Raw genomic sequence first — 25,043 nt, forward strand, 5'->3', positions numbered from 1 at the left:
TAATTTCCTACTCATTGCCTTGTGTCAGTTCCTTCAGGTTGAAGGCGAACAGGCACCTTGATTTTGGATGCACAAGGATCTCAGGGGAAAATCTGCCCTACCATGGCCCAGCCCCGAATCCCGCAAAGCTGCATGCATGACTCCTGCTGAGGCTCAGAAACCAATACCCCAAAATATGGCATTTTGACAGGCTGAGCTGAAGAAAGAAGTCCAAGGTCTGTCTGACTTGGACTTCCCCACTGCCCATCTCCCAAAGAAGCTAAAGTTTCTTTATTTGCCTGAGACACAGACTCCCACAAGGAGAATAATTGTTTTTCAACCCCTTCCTGTTATATCATTATCTATTGCAGAAAAAAAAAACAAAAACAAGATAAGACCACACCTGAGCAGACAGTTTTCGAGGGTGTCTCCAAGGATCATTTAATTTTCAAAGAGAACTATTTACAAGTTAATCTCTGTTCTAATAATCTCCTCAACAGAATTCCTCTCCTCCCCCTCCCATCACCTGTTTTACCGGGATCCAAGCCCACACTCTTTCTGTAACCTCAGGATGGTGTATAAGCTTCTGGACCTCATTGGGAGGGTGGATCTTCATTCCGAAGGCTCCTGTGCATCTGCATCAAATACGTTTGTATGTCATTTCTCCTGTTAATCAGTCTGACTAGTCAGTGATTTTTCAGTAACATTTTAGGGGGTAAAGAGCCTTGGCCCCTACAGTTACGACACAGAGAGCGGGGTCACCAAAGCCGCTCTGCTCTTTTGGAAGCCACAGTGCAGAGAACTCAGGAACCCACGCTGCTTGCAAAAGAGTAAGAATTTCTCACCAGCCAGCCAGGTTCCTGGTCTCTCTCTCCCTCTGTGCAATCCAGTTGAGTGGACAGTAAAAAGTCACTGTTTGTCTCCATGATTTTTCATTGAACCTTTAGGGAGCCAAGTCCCTGGACCACAACACTGCCTAGCTTCCCTGTGTAAGCTCCTAATTTCAACTGGCTCTACCACTTAGCAGCCCAACAACCCTGAGTAAGTAATTTAACTCTATTTGTCTTTATTGGCTGCAAAATGAAGATAACAACTGTGTGGTCTGCAGAATAATGGTCCCCCCCCCAACCCCGCGATGCCCATGTGTTAATACCAGAACTTGTGACTTTGTGTGACCTTACATGGAAAAGGGATTCAAATGAAGGAGGCAGGTGGAATTAAGGTTCCCAGTCAGCAGACCTCGAAATTGGGAGATGATTCCAGGTTATCCAGTGGGTCTGCAGAATCACAAGGATCCTTATAAGCAGAAAAGGGAAAAAGAAAAGAGGAAGAACCAGAAAGATGACAGAACGAGAAGGACTCGATCTACTGGTACTGAAGGTGCAGAAAGGAACTTATGAGCCGAGGAAAGTAGGAAGTCTCTAGAATCTGGAAAAGGCAGGGAAATTTGTCCTCTCCTCAAGAAGACAAATTTTTGTCTTCTGAGCCTCCAAAAAGAATGGAGTCCTGATGATACCTTGATTTTCGCCTCCTCAGGCTCATTTTGGACTTCTGAACTCTAGAGCCGGATGCAGCCACTAAGTCTGCAGTAACTTATTACTGCAGCACAGATAGGAAACTAATACTAATGGTAACTATCAGGTAGAGTGGTTGAGACCAATGAGTTAATATAAAAAGTACTTGGAACAGGTCCTAGCACAGAAGAAACGCTACATAATTGTCAGCCTATATTATAACTAATAACCAAAGACATAACTCTGAATTAAGGAAGCAAATTAACAGGTACAGTGACAAAGTAAAAGGGAAAATATTAGACTGTGCATAATGATATTTGAGAGCATACAACTCCCCTTACAGTTTTCATTTAAATAATATCCTATTCTATCCATCATTGCTTTTTGTTTGATTGTTTTGTTAAGATACAGTCTCGCTCTGTTGCCCAGGCTAGAGTGCAGTGACACCATCTTGACTCACTGCAACCTCTGCCTCCTGGACTCAAGTGATTCTCCTGCCTCAGCCTCCCAAGTAGCCGGAATTACAGGAGTGCACCTCCATGTCTGGCTAATTTTTATATTTTTAGTAGAGACGGGGTTTCACCATGTTGGCCAGGGTGGTCTCGAACTCCTGACCTCAAGTGATCCACCCACCTCAGCGGGTGTAATCCCAAAGTGCTGGGATTACAAGCATGAGCCACTGCGCCCAGCCCCATCATTGTTTTGATTATAGTATATCTTGACACGTGCATTTATTTCTCCTATATCAAGACGGTCAACATTTATTTATAATTGTACTCATTTGTCAAATAGCAACACACTACACACACAAAATAATCATGTCCTTTGAATGTGAAAGGTTTGATATTGATGATGAAAGCTCTACAAAGTTTTGAAAATACCAGGATAAATAATAATAATAATAATAAAGTTCAAAACTCAACATTAAAACATGGAAGTAGAACTGAGACTGAAAAAATCCAGATGGCTTCATGGATTTGGGCAAGTCTCATCTCTCTCCCTGCTATGATCTGAATGTTTGTGTCCCTCCAAATTCCTATGTTGAAATTGTGATCCCCAAGATGATGGTATCAGGAGGTGAGGTCCTAGGGAGGCGATGAGTTCATGATGTTGGAGCCTCATGAATGGGATTAGTGCCCTCATAAAAGGGAACTCAGCTCCCTCACCCCTTCTACCAAGTGAGGATACAGGGAGAAGGTACCACCTACAAACCAGGATGTTGTTCCTCACCAGACACTGAATCTGCCGCACCTTGATCTTGGACTCCCAGCCTCCAGAATTGAGCAATAAATGTCTGTTGTTTATAAGCTACACAGTCTAAGGTATTTCCTTACAGCAGCCCAAATGGACAAAAACATTCCCTATGTGCTCTCTAATACTACTATGGCTTCCAGACCACCTAATATAAAATGCAGATATCCACCTTTTAGTTAGACAAAGGTCGAAGCTTGTGACTCCAAAAACGATAGGTAGCATCATAACAAAGGCAGTTACTATATACAGATTATATAAAGTAATTTAGGATAATTAAATGCTGTCGTGTTCACCCACTGAGCTCTGATAACTGACTCAATGTTCGCTTTGAGTGGAAGTGGGTCCCCCACCCCTATGTACATTAACACATTGACTTTTCAAACTCTAAACTCCTTGTGGGAAGGCGCCATGTGTTATGATACTTTAGTAATCAGTGGACAAGACAACCCCTGGAAAGCAAACCACAGTGATTTTCCAACAACTACTTCACTGCCTCACACCTGTTTCTACCACTGGAAAGTGGGACAGGATGAATCTACCTAACCTGCTGGCAGAATGAAATACAACCACGAATATAAAAAGAAGTTTCCAAATTCTAAAGCAACAAATGCCTGTATGACTATTCTAGTGAACAATGAATACATCATTTGTTTTCAAAAAAAAGCATTGTAGTGCAGTGGCAACCACCATCATAGCCATCGTGCAAATCCTTCAATATCATGATGTGCACAGTTCAACAAAGCATGAGAAATACACTTCTTTCATGGACTTATGCTAAAAGTAAAATCTAGAAATACTAAGTAGCTGGGCGTGGTGGTTTATGCCTGTAATCCAAGGAGCCCGAGACGGGAGGATCACTAGAGTCCAGGAGTTCGAGACCAGCCTGAACAACATAGGAAGACTGTGTCTTTAAAAAAACAAATTTTAAATCAGTTGGGTGTGGTGGTGCATGCCTGTGGTCCCAGGGGAGGCTGAGGTGTGAGATGGGAAGATTACTTGAGCCCAGGAGCTCAAAGCTGCAGTGAGCTGTGATTGTACTACTACACTCCAGCCTGAGCAACAAAGCAAGACCCTGAAAAAAAGAAAGGCAGGCAGGCAGGAAGGAAGGAATTATTGATCTTTTTAGGTAGGGGAGTATGTGTGTATGCATACATTGAGGTAATTTACAAAACTACAACATCGAACACAAACTTTCGAAGGACTGAGCTAAGAGAGCTCCTATCCACTAATAACTGAAAAACACCCATCAACTCATTTTGAAACACCATCATGAGGAAAATGAGGCATATTTTGTTCACAAAAGTTAGAAAATATTCATATAGCCAAGAAGAAAGGACAAAGTTTTGGGTCATATTGTGTTAGCATCAAGATCACTCCAGTTGCAAAGGGCTAGAGTTTTCTACGTTTTCTACCATATCAACCTGCTTCAATGAGTGTGGGGGCTTTGAGTAATAAGTCATTTTTTAAAATGATAGTAGGTTAAAATTTAGAATAGTGCTACTTATATAATTTTGATGGAATTCCTAAGAGGAGGAAAGCTAAATGTCAGAATTTCATGGTGTGCTTCTGGGGTGCCTTGGTCTGAGAAATGGATGAGTGTGTGCTGACCATGTTGTCCCAGTTTGATCCGTAAGGTGTTCACACCATATTATATGGCTGTCACTGCTTTCAGTTTTCTCAGTAGTCTGACCATTTGCCACCTGAAGCCCAATCTCTCAGGTCCAGCCGCTAGAGAGAGAGAGTGGTCTTCTCTCAAGACCAGACGGCAAGTGTAAAGTTACAAGGACACCACCAAAGCTAGGGTGCAACCCACTGGCAAAAAGAAGACAGAGAAGCAGGCGGCCTATTCATGACTTAATGTGGCTATGATGTGGGATGCCATAGCTTCTGTTTTTTTCATAAGCACATTTCCTTACTCCTTCTTTTCTTCTAATGATGAAGACAAGGATGGTTAGCAAGCAGTGGGTGCTAAAGTTATCTTTTCAGGGCACCTAATAAACAAGTAATAAACTAATATCAAGGCAGTAAGATCTCTTCTAGTTTTTAGTACATTTACCATGTTTTGCCACAGAAAATTAAACAGATGCCTTTAATAAATCAGTTCAGTTGGAAAGGATTTAAAACAAGTAACAAGCAAGTAAAAGCTCTAAGTGAATTTCCACGTGAGAGAACACCAACTTAAATCTTTCCTATGAAACCATACCAAAATACAAATTAAGATGAAAATGTGTCCCTATCCAAATCTCATGTTGAACTGTAACTCCCAGTGATGGAGGTGGGGCCTGGTGGGAGGAGACTGGATGATGGGGACGGAGTTCTCATGAATGGTTTAGCATCGGCCCCTTTGGTACCATATAGTGAAGAGTTCTCATGAGATCTGTTTGTTTGGGTTTTTTTTGTTTTTTTTTGTTTTTTTTTTTTTTTGAGACGTAGTCTTGCTCTGTGCCCCAGGCTGGAGTGCAGTGGCGCGATCTCGGCTCACTGCAAGCTCCGCCCCCCTGGGTTCACGCCATTCTCCTGCCTCAGCCTCCCGAGTAGCTGGGACTACAGGCGCCCGCCACCTCGCCCGGCTAGTTTTTTGTATTTTTTTTTTAGTAGAGACAGGGTTTCACCATGTTAGCCAGGATGGTCTCGATCTCCTGACCTCGTGATCCGCCCGTCTCAGCCTCCCAAAGTGCTGGGATTACAGGCTTGAGCCACCGCGCCCGGCCGAGATCTGTTTGTTTAAAAGTGTGCAGCACCTTGCCCCTCTTTCTCTCTTCCTCCTGCTCCAGCCATGTGAGAAAGCTCGCTCCCCCTTTACCTTCTGCCAAGATTCTAAGTTCCCTGAGGACTCTACAGAAGCAAAAGCCACCATGCTTCCTGTACATCCTGCAGAACCATGAACCAATTAAACCTCTTTCCTTTATAAATTACCCAGCCTCAGGTATTTTCTTATAGCAATGCAAGAACAAACTAATACAACATTCAACGTTCAAGTGTAATGCTGGGTATGAGAGTTGATTCTAGGTAACTAGCACTGAATGCATCTGTTCATTGTTTATAAACGTAGAAAGTAGTGGCAGAACTGTACTAAGAAAAAAATGTCTGGGAGTTGCCATTAACTCCAGTTAAGCCACTCTCCACAGGACTTTGGAAAGCCTAAAGTACTGACAGTGCTTTTCTTTTTTTATGTTAACTTTCATTTCTTGATGTTATTTTCAAAGTATTACCCTTTAGTATCTTCCCTGGAGCAGAGTTATATCCACAGACAAGGTTATCAGTTCATTTCCACTGCCCTGCCCTGCTTTTTTCTTTAAGTAAAGTGAAGATAAAGCATTCTTTGGGGAAAAACAATATTGCATTCGGAGGCACCAATATCTTGCTTCTCTCTCACTCTAAATGACAGCAACTCTAAGTCTCTGTGCTTAGGATGGAACTTAATTTTCAGTCTCCCTGGTATATCAGCTGCTATCAGAAATATGAGGGTAGGCCTGTGGGGCATGAGGATAGTTCAGGGCATCTGAAATTCTCTACCTCTTTTGACAAGTGTTGTGTATGGATGTAAATAAATTTTAGTGGTGGTACAAAGAACCCTCAAGTGTTTCATGACTTAGTAATCTATTACACTATAATTGTACCTATGCACACAGACATTCACACCATGGAACTAACATGAATACATAGATTTAAAAGTGATAAACCAAAAAGGAGTGAAACTATCTCTAAACATAGATTTAACTACTATGATTTTATGGTAATATCATTAATCTAATAAATAATTTTTGACTGTGTGTCTTAGTAGTCCTGTTTCCCACTGCTTATAAGAGAACATCTGAAACTGAGTAATTTATAAAGAAAAGGAATTTATTTCTTAAAGTTCTGGGGACTGAGAAGTCCAAGGTCAAGAGGCTGCATCTGGTGAGAAGGTTCTTGCTAATAGGTACTCTCTGCTGATTCCTGAGGTGGCCCACGTTATCACATAGCCAGAGGGCTCAGGGCTACCTCAGGTCTCTCTTCTTCTTCTTAACCAATTAATCCTTTTACACATTAATCCATTAATCCTTTATCCAATCACCTCTTAAAGGCCCACCTCTTGATACTGCCACACTGAGAATTAAGTTTCAACATATGTTTTGGAGGGGATATTCAAACCATAGCAGTGGGGCACTGCATTAGATGGAGTGGTGACTACAATAACGTAAGATATTTCCTGTATTCAGGGGAATTTTTAGTCTGGTAGAGAAGTAAGACATTTAAATTAACAAGAGAGGAAAGAGGGTTATAATGGAGGTACTCCTTTGGATACATGATTATAGAGGGGGAGCAGGTCATGGAAGGCTCCCTTGAGAAATGACCTTCAGGTGAATGCGGAATCATGAAGACATCCACTGCAGGGAGAAAAGTCAGGAAGGGAGGAAGATAGCAATAACAGTGACACGGAGGTCTATGGCTGAACACTGCTGGTATCAAAAGGTTCTGTGTCCTTCAACATGACTGAGACACAGGGTATGTAGACAGATGTCATGAATTGGGATAGAAAAGGGAACTTAGGGCCAAATCACCCAAGACCATTTCACTGGTCATCAGTCTTTGGTCACACACTTGATAATATTCCTAACATACCTTCCATCAAGTATACAATGTACAATCGGATTCCCAAGGGAGATGGAGCAAGGAGGAGGGAAAGAGACAAGGGAAGAAGGAAAACAAAGAGAAAAGCAGCCATCAGGGAGAAAAAAGGAAAACAAGAGTGTTGTCAAAGACGTTGATGAAGGCATCCCAGGAAAGGTGTCAAGAGGCAGAAAGATGTTGCAGAGGCCTGATGAGATGACCCCTGACATGCATCAATCATACAATCACAGCATCCTGAGGCTGAATAATGCACTGTCCCCAAAGCTGTCCACATCTTAATCCCCAGAGTCTGTGAATATGTGACCTTTCACGGCAAAGGGACTTTGCAGATGTGATTAAGTTAAGGATGCTGAGATGAAGAGATGGTCCCGGGTTAGCTGGGCGAGCCCAGTGGCATGACAAGGGCACTTATAAGAGGGAGGCAGGAGGGTCGGAGTCAGAGAGGGAGATGTGCCTGCCGCAACAGCTAAGGAATGCGGGTAGCCTCCAAGGGGGAAAAAGACAAGGAGATAGACTCTGACACATCGATTGTAGCTCCACCAGGTCCATTTCAGAAAGTGGCCTCCAGAACCATGTTTATTAATGGGTGTTCTTCAAACCATTGTTTGTGATTATGTGTTACAGCTGAGAACATGAACATGTTGGGGAAGGAGTGGAAAATAAGGAAAAACAAATGTGACTGATCCTTCTGGAATCCTAGTTAAGAAGTATACAGCAGGGATGAAACACGGCTGCTAGAAAGTGTCCATTAGATGTGAACGACTGCATTTCCAAATATAGAAGACATCAGAAAGAAATCAATTGAAACAATTCTCTATAAGCATCTAGAGGAAAACATTTGTAGAAAAAAAGCATATACTATTAGAGCTGGAGTTTGCTTTCTAAGCCTTGAAAAGCCAAATCATTTTGAAATTTCTTTCCAAAGCAGTTTAACCTTTTAAACACCAAGAAAAGAAATACTGGACGGGCGTTGTGGCTCACGCCTGTAATCCCAACACTTTGGGAGGCTGAGGTGGGCAGATCATGAGATCAGGAGATCGAGACCATCCTGGCTAACACGGTGAAACCCCGTCTCTACTAAAAATACAAAAATTAGCCAGGCGTGTTGGTGGGCGCCTGTAGTCCCAGCTACTTGGGAGGCTGTGGCAGGAAATATGCATGAACCTGGGAGGCAGAGCTTACAGTGAGCCAAGATCACGCCACTGCACTCCAGCCTGGGTGACAGAGCAAGACTCTGTCTCAAAAAAAAAAAAAAAAAAAAAAAAGGACAGAAAGAAAAAAGAAAAATAAATAAATACTGCAATTTCTTCCTGAGACATAAGATCAATGAACTGATCTTCAACTACACAAAAACAAGATGGCATTGCTGTTGAAGATCACATCAAAGGTCCACTTGCTTTGAAGGATAATTAGATTAAATAGAATGTTTCCTAACATCAGTAATGTTCTGGTTGGATAGTCAAGGAATCCCAACTCATGTGCTACTATTTTATCTCTTTTAATTATTTTCTCAGATGGTTAATGCCACATTATTTCAGAGAGTTGTTCTAAGACTTAACCATAGAAATGGTGATGATTTTAAAAACATCTGAAAACACTGAGCGTTAGCAAAATGTGCCCAGTATTCCAGTTGTACTTTAAGTAAAATGTTTAAACTATAACCTAATATTTCAAATGTAAAATAGTAAGTGACAATTATTCACTCTCAGTTAATTAACTGATTTTTAAGCAAGTATCTGACTTAAACATTGAAAAAATACAACCCATGATATCTTATCAAAAGAATTAAATTAGTTGAGATTTTTAACTAATTATTATAAAAGACTAAATGGAAATAGTAGTAATAAACGCTATCAAAAAACTACCTTTTATGAACTTTAAAATCTGTAGCTGGCAAATACTCCATTTTACAGTTTACCTTGATTAGAATCTTCAACTTTTGAAAGGTAAGAAATTAGTGAAGACACATATCACTGGACATAGTGTGCTGTTCTTTTCGTTTACCTGATGCCATTTGCTTATTACTGTGCCAGATTTTATTGGATAACTTCTTCCCAGAACAGCATAATTTGAACAATCCAATCAATTGCCATTAAAAGGACAAGTGAAAGACTAAACATTCCCCAAGGAAGGTTTAAATTTTCCAAGTAATCGAGAAGAAAATACAGCAGCTAAAACAGTAGTCCATTTAGAAGACTTAATTACATATAAGTCAATGCTAAACAACTTATATTTTTCTGTGCATATATATGAGATCAGAACAAATGCGGTGGGGGGGAATCTCTTATACTCAACATTCAATTGCTTCCAAGTTGCTATTTCCTATTAAAAAAAAAAAAAATCCATAAGACATCGCACTGGTTTTCTTCTCCACCCAGGTTTGCAAAACTCAAGAAGGAAAATGATACCTACTCATCCCCTGGTGAAAACAGAATGCTTCCTTTACCAAAACATGACTAACATAGCCCAGAACCCAAAATAACTTAGTCTTCCTATCCAATGTTAAAGCACCACAGGTTTTCCACAGAATGTGAAGGAACTCCACTCAAGAAGTTGGTGGGCTTTGGACCAATACGCAGGAGAGCATAGGCAAAGAACGGCGCCTTCTGAGAGCTGGACAAAACCAGCATTGCCCTGGGGCACTGCCTGCTCTTCTCAGCTGAGGGGATGGGCAAAAGGTTAGGGAACCCATTTGGACTGCTCAGCCAGGACTTAGACCTTAAGGTTACTGGTTTCCAGCGAGGGCTTGTTTCACTTCCCCTGAAACTGCTGAGTTGAGAACACTGGCCTGCATCCAATACATATAAAGCATCTTCTACGTGGCCTGCACTGTGATACATACTTGGCAGCATGACATTTCCTTATTTATATTTTAAACTGTAAACAAAGAGGAACAGCACAAAAGTTCATGGACAGGAAAGAGTGACCATTGTTCCAGGCTTTTGCACTGACCACAATTTACATGGATCATGTTACCTTCTACCTTGCTTTAGTCCTAACTGCTATTTCCCCATCACCCCATGTCACACTTAAATCGACCAAGACTTAGAAACACAATTGAAAATCATGTTTTCAGCAGGCACTGTGGAAATGGAAGTATAAAAGATATATTAAGAGAACGTTTTTCAGCAAAAGATCCTTAATCATCTGTGTCTAAAATATATTTAGTTAATATTTACTACAGGTCCACAGCATGCCAGGTGTGGCAGAGAACAACATGCCAGAGAAAGAGAAAACAACTCCATTCCCCATTGATATTAATTATCCACTCCAAGGAAGCATACTGAGTCAGAATTACTTCTCTCAAAAATTCCCACGAAAAATAGAATCCAGGAACTCCCTGGTTTTAACTGTACAAAATGCACTTCATTAAAAAGTTTAGTGAAGCGGAATAAAAATCGCAATAATTGTTTGTACTTAATCAAGCGTTCCCTTCTTCTAGATCATGAAACAAATGGATTGGAGTGTGAAAAAAACAGTGAAGATGTTTCTCCAAGATCAATCTGTGCAATAATGAACCTTAGCCCTAAGAGAGATCAACCAGCAACCAGAATCCATCACTTGAGCAGCTAGAGGCCACCAATGAAAACCCATGTGAGCCAGCTGCAGCTTCTTGTGTTGTTGAAGGCCACTGAATGTTTCCCTGGTGCACATAAATTTTACATGTAAAATTCAAGGGTGTTCCCAGGCCCCATTCATCCATACACCCCAGATGACAGGCTTTAAACCCGCTCTGTGTTTAAGAGTTGTAGTGCGTGCATTCATAGAATTCCTAATACAAAAGTATATGGACAAATATATGCATCAGAAACCACCACTTAATGAAAATGTTCCTTAAAAATCATATTAAAAGTCTTTGTTTTCGTCTTGACATTTTAACACTGCAAAAATACAGATACAAGACATAAAACTTACTCACCGATTGTGTCATTGCGGATTCAGAATTGATGGTTTTTAATAAAAGCAGTTAACATATTAATAATTACTGTAAATTTGCCATCTAATTAAATCTTAGAAAAATCATAAGTTAACTGTATATCACCTTCATCAGTATCTTGTCTCTATAAAAATATATGAAAATCTGTTTTCTCTACAAATTTAAAGGAAATATCAACTCTAACTCCACCTTCTTTAGTCAGAGAGGCTTAAAAATTTCTTTTCAAATTTCTTAGTATAGAAAAATAATGTTTGCTATTCAAAGCCAGTAACCAAAGAAATAAGAATGGGGAAAAGAACGGCTTTCCGAACTATTTCAAAGGTTTGCTGCATTAAATACGTATTTGAGCGTATTCAAGCTAAAACTAACATAACTTTCAGCCCTGAAAGACTTCAGTCATTCTGTAGCGGTTCATCGTTGAAAGGAAGAAAATATATTCACACATCAATCAACGTACTAACGCACAGTAAATGCACGCACGCGTACGTACACGCACGCGCACGTACACACGCACGCGCCCGGAGGCACGCACGCGCCCCGAGGCACGCACAGATTTCCGCACCCGATGCCCTACGCATCGCCGGATGTGAAGTCCCGCGTGGAGCCCCACAGGCAGGAAATGCCATTAGAAGAAGGTGGGCGAAGGTTCCCGGCGAAGTCTCCACTGAAGGAGCTTCTGAGAAATGCTGAGTTAAAACAGTCCTCGCCAAGGCTTTCTTTCCCTTCTTTCCTGTACTAAGCATTAGTCTTCCTACCCTCAGAGGCCAGTATTTCAGTGCCCACGGGAATCCTATCGCTCCACCATGTCCCTCTTTTTCTCTAGCAGATGTCATGGACCCACCTTGTAGGATTTTGGAGGGAATGGTCCCTGGTGAAAGAGGAATCAGGAAATTAGTTTAGCAGAATGGGGAAACTGGGAAACTGTTGCCTCAGCATGAAAAGTTAATTGACATAAAATAATCTTTTACTCGAGGCAAAACAAAGAAACACAGGTGAGTTTTGGTTACATTTTTAAAAAATTAAGTCGGGGAAATTTTTGAATAAACAACAAAATATATTTACTTCTATTTGATCAATAACCTACAACGCCCTTCCCACTTCTTAATTTAGCAAATATTTATTAGTTTACTGCTATGGGACAGGCACTCTTGTGGCTAACAGAGAAAGAAAAGTTAACAAGAACCAGCACCCATCTCCTGGTATTTCCATGTATCCACTATAGTTTACATAAAAGGATTAGATATTGAAGTTTTGATAATTGTACACTTTTTTAAATGCCCATCGAGTACTAATTTTAAAAGCTAAATATTAAACTTTATTTTCCCCATGTCTGCACAACTCGGTTCATCTCTTTTGATTTCCGAGCAGACAAAATACCCTGATTAACTCCTACATACACCAAAGCTAGATAGAGGAGAAATCTTTTTTAGCAATTACTCTTCAATTGATGAGCTTTCATCCCACTTTCTAAGTGGAAGGAGCATATCATAGAGATTGAGCGTGTATTTCAATCACAATTTACCCCATTGTCTGCCTTTGAAATCACCTTCAAGAATCATAGGTGTCTTTGTAATAACATTCAAATACTGTCCTTTTATTTCCCTAACATCTGAAGGTTATACTGTAGTTGCTGCACCACACCGATTTGCATAACTACTCTAAGTCCTTTGAAATCACAAAATGTTTAATGTAAGATTCATTTGGGTAATATATGTTCAGAACTTAGTATCAACAATCTCAATGTTCGAACTTACAGGCCCCTAGAATTACCCTTATCATCAGAATCTTCAACATACTCACAAATTCAGTTCCATATAATACTGACTTTCCAATTTCCTAGTTCACCCCTTCATCCCTTGACTTAAAAATTATGTTTTCAGGAATGCCATGAAAGGAATTTTTCGTGATCATCAGTTTTGAATTGGACTAAGTCATACTGGCAATAAAATAAATTCTAACATAAGATCACTAAGACTATCCAGACTATCATGAAAATCCATTGCAAAGAATTCTTCTTAACAGGGATTACAAAACCAGAAAGTGTTCAGTCAACTGTATATAGAAAAATTGAATGAACTGGCCTAAATTGAAATTTTCAAGTATTAAATAAGCTTCACGAATTATTTGTACTTCTGAGCTAGCTGTGATTCTTAATTTACATTCACACATTCTTCATAGTGAAAAGGAATGAATGCATGTCTCTGCAGTCTTTAAACATACCAAAAACCTAGTAATTGCAAACAACTAATTAGCAGCAGACCTGGATTACAGCATAGATGTCCTCACTATCAGGCTTATGGGTATTTCCATGAAATCCTGCACCCCTCCTCAAGTACAACCGACGTCACTGAAGAGTCATGATACCTTCAGTTCTTACTGAGAATTTTAAGAATACTGGGAAAGGAAAAACCCTTTGTCACTTGTTTTTCATCCAGCCAACTGATTCTTGGTGTACAATGTAGGAAATTCCAACCTAGGATCACCATTCAGCAAAGACCCCTCCAAATTATCAGGAAAACGCACTCCAAAGCATTCCCCCTTAAGAGAAAATGCAGCCACCAATTAAGCAAAAGCAGTAGCTGACTCTTGCAGAGACATGCTGATAATGCCCAGTGGTTTCAAATGTAGATTGAACCTAAATGCATATGGTAAAACAATAAAAAAAAGTCCTAGGTTCAGAAGTTCTCATTTCTTTCTCATGATTGTGCACTTTATATAATGTTACCTTTGGGTTTCATAAAGTGAGTCTATCATATTATAAGCTTTGAGTCGTCTATAGCTCTGAGCCTGATGCCAGACCTGTTACTACTGCTTCTCCTTGGAACTAGGACAGTCTGATTATATTAAACTGAATGTTCTTTGCACTGCAGCTACTGAAATGATTACAACCCAAACTGCATTGGGTTCCTGTTCCAAAGGCTGTAGGTGTGAGAGAGAAGACAAATATTTCTCAGACTTCAGGCCTTGATTATTTTTTAAGACTCGTCCAGGTTGAAAAAAAAGAAAATGGAAAAAAGAAGAAAGTTGAATGATTCAGGAGCCAACCATAATGTATCATTATTGATTATTTAGCTGTATATGCTGATGAAAAATGATGTGTACCTTTATTCGTTTTACCTTTGATAAGACAAATAAATCTATACTAGATAAAAATAGCAAACAGCTGATCAATCATTTTTCCAAATAAGATTTTCTTCCAATTTGTATGTTAAGGATCAAATGGGGGAGGTGGGACAGTATTAATCTTTCTTTATAAATTACAAATTATCTTTGAAAAACAAAAGCTGGTATTTGTTTATGGCAGGAAATATGGAGAGATGTTTAAAAATCAACTTTCTTTAGAAACAAGAGTTCCATAAAGGACATGACCTTGACAATCTTCTAGAATTAAGGAAAAATACTGAAGTTTTATTCTATAAAGAGAAAACCGTGGATAGGAAAATTATCTGGCAATCATTAAAGAGATACTCAAATGGCCTTTGTGGTCTAAATTTTGACAAAAGTTTGGAAGCTACAGCATCAAATTAATAAGAAAATTTGTCAGTAACCAATATTTAAGCAATCAAATTGTAAAGACTTCAGATTTGCAGCTGAACCATGAAAAGACACAGCCATTTACTTGAAATGTATGAAAGCATCAGATGAACCTTTCTAAAATTTGAATTTGTGGGGAAGGGTCCAGATTTTCAATTGTGAAGTATCTCCACTAACATGGCCTCACAGCTGTATATCACAAAAGTATTCTACCCATATCTTTTCCTTGGGCTCTGCTCTATTTCTAATGTCCAGACAGTGAGAAAGATCTCATGGTCTGAGTGTCCCCTCTGCCTGTACTAGTAGCACCTGTCTGATATTTTGAACCCCCTACTCTGCAGGGGCTACAAACAAAAAGGGTAAAATGAGATGTGGGGGTCATTCAGATGGCCCAAGATGGACTTTTTGATCATTGCAAATGTTTACTCTAGAAGAAAATGGACTTCTAGTGAGCAGTGCAGCCAAGGGTGAATTTCTGAGAGGTTTACATACAGTGAGTCAGAGAGCTGACCTTCATTTGTGTTTTTCTACTTTATGAGATGTACCCCAAACTGTGGCCATGAGGAGGAACAGACAATTATTTAAAAATCCTAAATTTCCAAGCATGTCACATTGGACACTCCAAATGAGCTAGAAACCACTGCTTTCTACTTTTGTTTGTTTCAATTTTTTTTTTTTTAAGTAAACAATTTTCACCACCAAAGTAATCCGAAAGCACTGCTAGACTTGGTTTAACCAGGCTGAAAAAATGCATCAATGAAATAAGTCAGTAGAGGTTAATGATTACCAATAATTATTTTTTCAAAATTATTCATCAACTCATGCAACACAGGATGGGTAGAATTTCAGTAAGGAGGCAAAGGAAATGTTGCACACAGGCAGACAGAATAGCATAAATCAAAGGCTGGAGGTAGGAAGGCACCAGGCTTGGGATTGCCTGGGTGGAGTAAGGGACTAGAAAAGAAGCTCAGATGCTCTAAAGGGCTTGATCCAAAGTGAAGTGTGTGCTGGGCACAGTGGCTCACGCCTGTAATCCCAGCACTTTTGGAGGCCAAAGCAGGTGGATCACTTGAGGTCAGGAGTTCGAGACCAGCCTGGTCAACATGGTGAAACCCTGCCTCTACCAAAAATACAAAAATTAGCTGAGTGGGCAGGGCATGGTGGCTCACACCTGTAATCTCAGCACTTTGGGAGGCAAAAGAAGGCGGATCACCTGAGGTCAGGAGTTCAAGACCAGCCTGGCCAACATGGTAAAACCTCGTCCCTACTAAAAATACAAAAACTAGCTGAGCGTTGTGGTGGGTGCCTGTAATCTCAGCTACTTGGGAGGCTGAGGCAGGAGAATCACTTGAACCTGGGAGGCAGAGGTTGCAGTGAGCTGAAATTATGCCACTGCAGTATGGCCTGGATGAAAGAGTGAGACTCCATCTCAAAAAAAAAAAAAAAAAAAGAAGTGTATATGTACTTCAGAAAAGCCAATTAACCAGTAAGACTGACTGATATGGCATTTTTCAGCATTCTAAAGTTTCCTCTGAATTTTCTGTTGAAGTATTTTAATTCTGGATCAGGCACTTTCAGCAATAGTGATGAGTTCCCATTCATGCTCGTACGATGGGACTCTCATCCCGTGCATCCCCTACCCCTTATCTAGAAAGTTTGGGCATTCCTTAGACATCACCAGGCACTGAGTGTTTCATAGACATTGTTTTTACCCAATTTTTTTTTTTTTTTTTTGAGACAGGGTCTCGCTTTGTTGGCCAGGCTAGAGTACAGTGGAGCAATCACAGCTCACTACAGTCTCAAACTCCTGAGTTCAAGTGATCCTTCCACCTCAGCCTCCCAAGTAGCTGGGACTACAGGTGTGCATCACCATGTCTGGCTAATTTTTAAATGTTTTGTAGAGATGAAGTCTCACTGTGTGGCCCAGGCTGGTCTCGAACTCCTGAACCCAAGTGATTCTCCCTCCTCAGCCTCCTAACGTGTTGGGATTACAGGCGTGAGCCACTGTGCCTGGCCTCAATTACTTCTTATAATGTGACAGGTTAGGTATTTTATTACCCATGTTTGACAGCAAAGAAAGAGGAAGATATTAAAAGGTAATGAATAAACTATCTACCTAAGTTCATGCTGTGGCGTGTGCTTCCATCCTGCAGCCTAAAGATCCTTCTTGGATGCCTCTTCCAACAGACACCCTGGCGTCCTGGTAGGCCCAGGGGTTACAAGGAGAGCATGCAAACAGAATGAAGGGACCTGCGTAACAGCAGCACAGGTTTCCCATAAGTGTGGCCAATGATCTGGAACTGCCCCTCCCTTGTGGATCTGTTTCCCCTTAGAAAAATCAGGCGGTGAGAATGGACCTACAGCCCACCCAGCCATGACTCACCTGGGCTGTCCTCCAGGCAGACCCCAACTCCATCACCTTCCTTCCCAATCTTGCATCTAAGCTCTGATCAGATAGGAACACTCAGGCTCAAGGAAAGATGAGGTTTTTAGGGTTACAATGAATGACAGTGAGCCTCCCAGGCAGCCCTCTGGTCTGAGCTCCAGGTTCAGGGTTTTGAACAACTGCCCGAGCCCACAGCCTGGCCACACAGTGGTTCTCCAGTCCAACGGTGCAGTCCAGAACACAGTCATTGACTGCCATGCTGGACTCGCCAGTAACTATTCCTGATACTTACCATTGCCTCGTCCTTCTGAGATGGTGCCTTTAAAAATGCCTCCCTGGAAACCTACTTGATTTTTTTTTTCCATCTCAGCACACTGTTCCCTATTTTTAAAAAAAAAAGAAAAAAGAAAACAAAAAAAAGAAAAACATACCACTCTCCATCAGTAAAAGAGATGATATTGTTTCAGAACCAATGTGACATTCCTTATGAGCTTTCTTATGGGTAGTCACAAGAACTAGCTGGTCATGACATGAAGTAATTCTTAACTTGTTCCCTAATAAGTCAAGGAACTAGTCTAGTGGGAGCACCTACACACATGCATGGCTTCATGTGGAATCTCTATGCAACCATTTTAGCACACACATGCAATTTGAGAATACAAAATCAATGAAGACTCCTTGAGGCCTCCAATGGGCAACTCATAATCTGGTTGGCATTAATCTGGGTGGCATTAAAGTTTTGTTGGGGATCATCAACTCAGTGTATTTTTCTATTAGATATAACTTGTTTAATAAAAGAAATCTGCAAAATGTGTGAAAAGAACCAATCAATAATTTAGAAATCACTTATTTGCAAGAACTAATCCTCAACCTGCAGAGATGTTTTGCTGTGGCAGAAGGTCAGAACAACACTGCCATTGACTCTACTGCAAGAAAACTTATCACAAAATCAGCTGGGTGTGGCGGCATGTGTCTATAGTCTCAGCAGACTCAGGAGGCTGAGATGGGAGGATCACTTGAGCCTGAGAGGTTGAGGCTGCAGTGAGCTATGAGCGCACCACTGCACTCCAGCCTGGGCGACAGAGCAAGACCCTGTCTCCAAAAGATATATGTATATATTAGGTTGGTGCAAACGTAATTGCGGTTTTTGCCTTACATTCAAGGGTATAAACCGCAATTATGTTTGCATCAACTGAATAGATATATCATCTCCACTGGATCAGTTATCATCTCAGGACTGTTTGGAGTTTTTCTTGCCATCTCACCCAGAATGCTCTGTTTATAGGATGAGTCTCATGCGACACTTCTCATTTTACTTTTAAGCAAGAACCATTGATAAGTAACACCTGCAAGATATCTAACAGAGTACTACGTGGCCTTTCACACTCAGGATTTTGCATCTATAGGAAAGACGATAAGGGAAGAAGAGAAGCTATCACTCAATACCCTTCTGGGCTTACTTCCACGCTTGAAAAAATATTAATACAAAGTAGATAAGGCCTTTGGGTTTCACAGCTAATGAGCCAGCACATTATTAAATTGCAGGAAGACAAGATCATATTTTAACTATGTTTTTGATTTCTCATAACACCTAGCACATTTTGTTATTAATAGGTGTTATCATAAATATTGTTGATGAAACTGTATTTGTAAAAATGACTTTATATTTAACAACAATCATAATTACATTCATCTTCACTGACCCTTCTACAGCCAAGGGCAGGAGTTATTATGACATCTTATTTTACATTGGGAAAAAATTGATATCCATGTGTTAAGTAACGCAGCTCACTGAAGCAGGGAGTGAGACCTATCTTGACTCCAAAGACCATGCATTTTTTCAAAATATCAAGCTACCTCTTCATCCAAACAATTCTAATAATAGTAATAATAATAGTTTTATTTTATTTTATTTTTATTTTACTTTAAGTTCCAGGATACATGTCCAGAATGTGCAGGTTGCTTACATAGGTAAACGTGTGCCATGGTGGTTTGCTGCACCTATCAACCCATCACCTAGGTATTAAGCTCCACGTGCATTAGCTGTTTGTCCGAATAATAAGTTATAATAGCTAATATGTACATAGTAGGTCAGCAACTAACTTGCTGAATTCTTTACATATACTAACTCTTAATTGTCTCCAAAAACATATAAGGTATATGTGAGCTTTATCCCCATTAGTTGAGAACACTAATGCAGGGACATATTAGCTAACTTGCCCAACACCACAGAGCTGTAAAAGTGGAGGCAGAACTCAAGCTGCATTGTTTGGCTTTCACCCACCATGGGACAATGGCTCGGTGGGGGATCGAGACCATCATTTTTCTCCCACATCCCGCAATCTCCGCACTGTGGGGATCTATAGCTGAAACAGTTTTCATCAGTGACAAAAATTACCAGTGGAAAAAAAAATGAAGTTTTGTGATATTAGTGCCAAAGACAGTCCCATAATGCATGAGTGTGCATACAGTAAATGCTCAATTAATATTAGCTCTTGAAATTGTATTATTAAGACTGTGAAATTGCCTATATATTTATTTTCCTTGATCATACCTTTGTTCACACCCACCAATCAGTGTTAAATTTACAGTTATCAAGTTAATGATGTATGTGTATTTCAGAAAATTTTTACAATAATTAGTGTGCACTGTATCTGACTGGCTGTACTTTTTGTGATAGAGTAAAAATTATTATTATTATTTTACTTATTTATTTACTTTGGAGACAGACCTTGCTGTTTTACCCAGGCTAGAATACAATGGCACGATCATAGCTAGCTGTAATCTCAGATTCCTAGGCTCAAGTGATCCCGCTGCCTCAGCCTCCCAAGTACCTGGGACTACAGGTGGATGCCTCTAAACCTGGCTAATTTTTAAAATAATCTTTATAGAGATAGGATGTCACTGTGTTGCCTAGGCTGGTCTCGAACTCTGGGCTCAAGCAATTCTTCTGTATTAGCCTACCGGAGTGCTGAGATTAATAATAGCCATGAGCCACTGCCCCCAGCCTATTATTATTATATTAGATTTGAGGTTTTATTTGTTTCTTGGTTTGCTTGGTTTTGTTTACAGGTTTGTTTAGATACACAAGTGAGGTGGTGAAACTAATTGTATCTGTGTGTGCGTCCCCTATTTTCAAATGTGATATTGCTAAAATCTGATGGAACAAAATATTCCCATTGAAAGTGTTTCGCCAGGTGCGGTGGCTCATGCCTGTAATCTCAGCATTTTGGGAGGCCGAGGCAGGTGGATCACAAGGTCAGGAGATCGAGACCATACTGGCTAAAATGGTGAAACCCCGTCTCTACTAAAAAATACAAAAAATTAGCCGGGTGTGGTGGTGCACGCCTGTAGTCCCAGCTGCTCTGGAGGCTGAGGCAGGAGAATGGCGTGAACCCGGGAGGCGGAGCTTGCAGTGAGCAGAGATGGTGCCACTGTACTCCAGCCTGGGCAACAGAGTGAGACTCTGTCTCAAAAACAAAAACAAACAAACAAAAAAAGCGTTTCATGCGTAGTCATCTACCTAGTGAGTCTCCCTGAAAAGAACTCTGTTCATCCATCCTAGTTCTGCCTCGGAGGAGTAGGAGGAGTGTGTTCACAGTTGCTGCCCTCGGTGTCAAGAATGTTTCCATGCATCCTGCAGGCCTCAGTCACTACCGCTCCTCTTATGGGTCCCTGGTCACTGTCCTCCATGCAGACTCAACTCTCTTTCCTGCAGTCCATGGTTATGTATTTCCTAACTAGGTTTGCCTCTTCATAAAGGAAAACCCTTCCTGGGGGTACTCACAACACAGCATTCTTCCTGGCTTCTCTTTTGTTGTTGGTGGAAATCCCAAGGATTGAGGAGGGAGAGAAAGGCTGGGGCTTTTTATCACTGCCATAGGTGATGCCATTTGGGTGCAAGGCAGAATGCAGACCGTTAACACTCTCTGTTCAAACAATCACTTCAGGTCGGGCTCGGTGGCTCACGCCTGTAATCCCAGCACTTTGGGAGGCCGAGGGGGGTCAGATGACCTGAGGTCAGGAGTTCGAGACCAGCCTGATCAACAGGGAGAAACCCCGTCTCTACTAAAAATACAAAAATTAGCCGGGCGTGGTGGTGCACGCCTGTAATCCCAGCTACTTGGGAGGCTGAGGCAGGAGAATCGCTTGAACCCAGGAGGTGGAGGCTGTGGTTAGCCGAGATCAGGCCATTGCCCTCCAGCCTGGGCAACAACAGCGAAACTCCGTCCTAAAAAATATATAATAATAATAATAATAATCACTTCTTCATGTTTCCCCTTGGTTCTCAGTGACGTGATTCACTCTCGCAAAAGTTATTTCATTTATTTAGAGCTCAGTTATAAGCCATTGTCATGTAGCTGATACAGTATTTCAAAGGTTAAAGAATAAATTATCTAGATTAAAATTCTTCTGGGCTTTACTCCAGAATTTGGACAAGATAACCTATTACAGAAGGCCACAAGACAGAACGAGATCCTGTATCAAAAAATGCAATTTCATATTAATATTAAGATGATCAGCCATTTGTACTCAAATTTATCTGTTGCCTAGACTGGAGTGCAATGGTGCAACCTTGGATCACTGCAGCCTCAACCTCCTCAGCTCAAGCAATCCTCCCACCTCAGCCTCCTGAATAGCTGGGACTACAGGCATGCACCACCATGCTCAACTTTTTTTTTTTTTTTTTTTTGTATTTTTTATAGAGACGGAGTCTCACTATGTTGCCCCAGTTGCTCTTGAACTCCTGGAAGCAAGCGATTGGCTCCTGCTGGGCCTCCCAAAGTGCTGGGATTACAGGCATGAGCCAATGTGCCTGGCTAGAATTGCATTTTACAATCTAAGTTGTCATATAAAAACTACAACCTATGGTATTCATATCATTTGTAATAATTTACATTCTACTTAATAAATAAGTTTTTGATCACTATCTAAAAGCATCTTTTAAAAACACTAATTATATGGGGGGATAGATTTTCTCGATAGTCAACATGAATTAAAGCAGAAAGGTGCTAATTAAACTAACAGTTATGGGACTGGGCATGGTGGCTCATGCCTGTAATCCTAGCACTTTGGGAGGCTGAAGAGGGAGGATTCCTTCAGCTCAGGAGTTTAAGACCAGCCTGGGCAACATGACAAAACTCTGTCTCTACAAAAAATACAAAAATTAGCCAGGTGTGGTGGTGCACGCCTGTAGTCCCAGCTACTCCGGAGGCTAAGGTGGGAGGATTGCTTAAGTCCGGGAGCAGAGGCTGCAGTGAGCTCTGGTTACGCCACTGCACTCCACCCTGGGTAACAGAATGAAGCCCTGTCTCAAAAAAACAAACAAACAAACAAAAATAACAACATTATGGAGCATTCATATCACTTTAACGAAAGCTTAGCATAAAGAGAATACATTAGTCAAAACATACACACCTTTGGAGGAATATCAGATGTGGAAACTAAGAAGGTTATCATCCACACTATAATGATGTTTCAAATAAGCCTCACCATGTAAGTTCATCATTACAACTAAAGATTTGGGGGTTCAGAGAGAGGCATATAGCAATTCCAACTCGCCCTGGGTAGTCAGTCAAGAAGAAACCTAGGACATAAGATAGAATGATATAAATATTTTCATCAAGATGGCATTGATAGAACTCTGACTTTTCATTTGATGCTAACATTATCCCTTTGTATCAACATAAATTACAATACGGATTGTCTAGAAACCCTAAGTCATGTCATTGTACAAAAGTTTGCTGAACGTGGACCATGAACGTGCTGTGAGGACAGGGAAGGGATCCTAAAGATGAATGCCACCTGATCCCTCTCCTCAAGGTCTTTCAGGGAGCGCATCATTAAGGCAAGTACTTATAAATTGCATGAGCTCCTATACTGGTGATACAAGAATAGACAGTGTTGTGCTCAGAAGAGGCAGCATCTCAGAAAAAGCTTCAGAAGATGTCCTCAAAGATGACTTTGAAAGAGGAGAGAGAGAAGAAGCATCTTTCTCAGAGTGGGGCCCATGAAAAGCAAGAGGTAGAAACTGTAGCCGACCCCCCAGTGACCTCAAGAGGTCTGGACTATGACGCTAGCCAAGGTTCTGGCAACACTGATGACTAATATGAACATGTACGCCTACACAAACACACACAAAAACAGGAAAATAAAAAGCTATTTTTAAAACCTGAGGATATCTCAGAGGGATTTTTAAGTTAAAAAGAAGTATCCCTAGGATGGTCCATTATTTATTGAATTTTCTTTTGAGTCCCAGTGATCCCCTAAATTTCTAAGCTAAAAAGTAGGAGGACAAATTTAATTTTGGTAGATTTCTTGATTAACTACAACAATATGGCATGCTCAGCTGAGAAAAGAATTTACCTGCAGGATTTAGTGTGGTCATTCTGGATATTTCCAGATGTGAGTATGAATATTCAAATGAACATAAATGACCTTGATTTATACCCTAAGTTATCTCAACAAAATTTTATGTACTTTCCTCAAACAGAGCAATCTTTCAAACTGTGTTTTTTTTTAAGTTGCAAATTTAATAAATCATCTGATTTTTTGTCTTGGATTTGCTCCCATTTCTTAACACAACATTCATTTTACTTAATTTTTAGCATTATGAAATCAAGAAAATATTAATGAATAAAAAATTTTCTGTTTAGAATTTTAGAAGAATAAGTTTAAAAATAGAGGATTGATTCTACACAATTCTGCTCCTCCCAAATCATCCCACAATTCTGATAAACTCTCAAGAAATTAATTTATTGACCACACTGCTAGTTTTGACCCAAATCTTTATAAGAAATTTAAAAAGCACATAGACTTATCCATCCAGTGAGCAGTAGAAGTAAGCAATACTGCACCGCAGATTTATAGCTTTAGTGTTAGGATGTAAATGATTAAACTTCAAAATCCTGAACTTTCTTACACTGCATCACTCTCAATCTTCCAGGCACGGACCAGAATGAGAAATTTGACAAAAATTTTCCATGACATCATCTTTAATGAAATACAGGCTAAAAAATGTAAAAACTCTAGGGACATTAATACAGATGAGGAAGATTTTTTTAAAGATAGCCATTTAGAAATAAATCACATGCATGTACTGAGTGACCCAAACATTTTTGGTAAATCGTGCTAATTTAGAAATAACAAAGTGAACAATCAAGGAAGATCCACATTCCCTTAGGTGAGAGAGGAACTTTCCTCTACAGTGGGTTGATTATACAATGAAAGACGGCCTTCCCTCAGAGTCTCTCTGGCTTGGCTGCATGTCTCAGAAAACTGTGATAGCTGACTTAACACCTGTTTTTACCAGGCAACATTTGATTTCCTCATTCATCCAGTGAAAATCTACAGTGTCTTACAACTACTCATTTCTTTCATAAATACCCAGTGAGTGCTGATCTATTCCAGATTCATGCAATACACATGTTTACAGAATGCGGAGAAAAATTCACTAACTCTCTGGATCCTCCACACATATCCATAATAAGACAAAGAATAAAAAAGCCTTCAAGATCAGGTGAGCTCAGAGAAGAAAGTAAATAATGGGTTGAATAAGAACACAACCGAGGGTGGAACCCACTTTAAATGGGAACAGGACAGGGTGTTCTGGCCAGAGGAAGTGGCGCACAAAAATGTCCTAACACTGTACCCGCTCAGTTAGATCACAAAACTGAAAGAGGACTGGGACAGCAGTGCAGTGAGAAGAGGATGGCCTGGGATGAAGCTGGAGAAGTGAGTAAGAGGCTTACTGTATAAAAGTGGAATAGGTCAGTGAAAGGAATTTGGGGTTCATTCTCAGTGTCATGAGAAACAGTCCTTTGTA

At 40.4% G+C, this 25,043-nt stretch overlaps 1 protein-coding gene across 5 annotated transcripts in view; it reads right to left on the reverse strand.

The window, feature by feature from the left end:
* Positions 1-25,043, reverse strand: part of NLGN4X (neuroligin 4 X-linked) — a 346,508-nt gene that overhangs the window by 293,696 nt on the left and 27,769 nt on the right. The window contains exon 2 of one of the 5 annotated variants that reach the window (XM_025373358.1): positions 11,861-12,166. The exons of the other annotated variants lie outside the window; for them this stretch is intronic. The gene's annotated coding sequence lies outside the window, so the exon portion shown is untranslated. The remainder of the gene's footprint in view (positions 1-11,860; positions 12,167-25,043) is intronic. 5 annotated transcript variants of the gene reach the window in all.

This window comes from Theropithecus gelada, chromosome X, assembly GCF_003255815.1.
Source record: "Theropithecus gelada isolate Dixy chromosome X, Tgel_1.0, whole genome shotgun sequence".
Lineage (NCBI taxonomy): Eukaryota > Metazoa > Chordata > Mammalia > Primates > Cercopithecidae > Theropithecus > Theropithecus gelada.